Below are 1,381 nucleotides of genomic sequence, written 5' to 3' on the forward strand. Positions count from 1 at the left end.
CCCCCCCCCCCCCCCCACAGCCGCTCTCTTGTAAATTTTGTAAATGACCACTTTCATTCAGCAAAATTATTGTTTTTCATTATATATTTTAGGGCTAGGTTAAGTTAAGACAATTTCTGGGCCAAGCGCGGCGGCTAGGACTGGCTAGGGGGCCGGGCGCTGAGGCCACACGACCAATTATATCCATATGTGAGTCCGTCCTAGTATACGATTTTTGGACCCCCCTCCTATCAATTTTGGGGTCCGTCCTAAAGAACGATTTTTGGACATTTATTTTTTTATTTTTGAGGGTTAGGTTAAGACAATTTCTGGGCCGAGCGCCGCGACTAGGATGGGCTAAGAAGCCGAGCGTCGCGACTAGTACAGGCTAAGGGGCCGGCGCTAGGCCACCTGATCAATTTTACAAAATGTAAAAAATTAATAGGAAATTACCTATTTTAGTCCATGACAAATTTTTCAACAAATTTAATTAAAATTAGTATTTGTTTAGATTAAGAAACTTAAAGGGCTGAGCGCTGCAGCTAGGACAGACTAGGAGCCAAGCGCTGCGGCCACATGGTCAATTATATCCGTCTTGCATACAAGATCCATGTACAAAATCGAGAGGAGAGGACGGGGGGAGGGTCCAAAACTTGTTATCTATGAAATCACCAAAACTTCAAGAAGTGTAATATTTTGAGTTGATAAATTCAAATTGTTTTCTTTCTCAGGGTCTGTCCTAGTGAACGATTTCTGGACCTTAGTTAACAATCGTTAACGACGACCCTTCGTTAACGATAGTTAACAGAATTGTACATGACCATTTATTTTTCAGTAAATGTTTTTTTTCTATAATTTAGGGTTAGGTTAGACTAAGACACTTTCTGGGCCGAGCGCTTAGGCTAGGATGGGCTAGGGGGCCGAGCGCTGCGGCTAGGACAGGCTAGGGGGCCGAGCGCTGTGGCCACGGTTTAGGCTAAGTTAAGACACTTCTTGTCAGACCCATGTACAAAATTGATAGGAGGTGGGGAGGTAGGGGGGTCTAAAAATCGTTCTCTAGGAAATTACCCTTTCTCATACGAAGTGTTCACAATTAGCTATAAACGTTTTTGCGTTTATAAGAAGAAAGGGTAATTTCCTAGTATACGATTTTTGGACCCCCCTCCTATCAATTTTGTACATGGGTGTTACAGGAAGTTTCTTAACTTAACCTAACCCGTAGCCGCAGCGCTGGGCCCCCTAGCCCATCCTAGCCGCAGCACTCTGCCCAGAAAGTGTCTTAACTAACCTAACCCGTGGCCGCAGCGCTGGGCCCCCTAGCCCATCCTAGCCGCAGCGCTCGGCCCAGAAAGTATCTTAACCTAACCTGACCCTAAATAACAAATAACAAAAGAAAGTGTCT

At 44.8% G+C, this 1,381-nt stretch overlaps 1 protein-coding gene across 1 annotated transcript in view; it reads right to left on the bottom strand.

Moving 5' to 3' along the window:
* LOC111699007 (uncharacterized) overlaps window positions 1-1,381 on the bottom strand; it is a 4,165-nt gene that overhangs the window by 2,287 nt on the left and 497 nt on the right. The window lies entirely within an intron of this gene.

This window comes from Eurytemora carolleeae, unplaced genomic scaffold, assembly GCF_000591075.1.
Source record: "Eurytemora carolleeae unplaced genomic scaffold, Eaff_2.0 scaffold337, whole genome shotgun sequence".
Taxonomy (NCBI): domain Eukaryota; kingdom Metazoa; phylum Arthropoda; class Copepoda; order Calanoida; family Temoridae; genus Eurytemora; species Eurytemora carolleeae.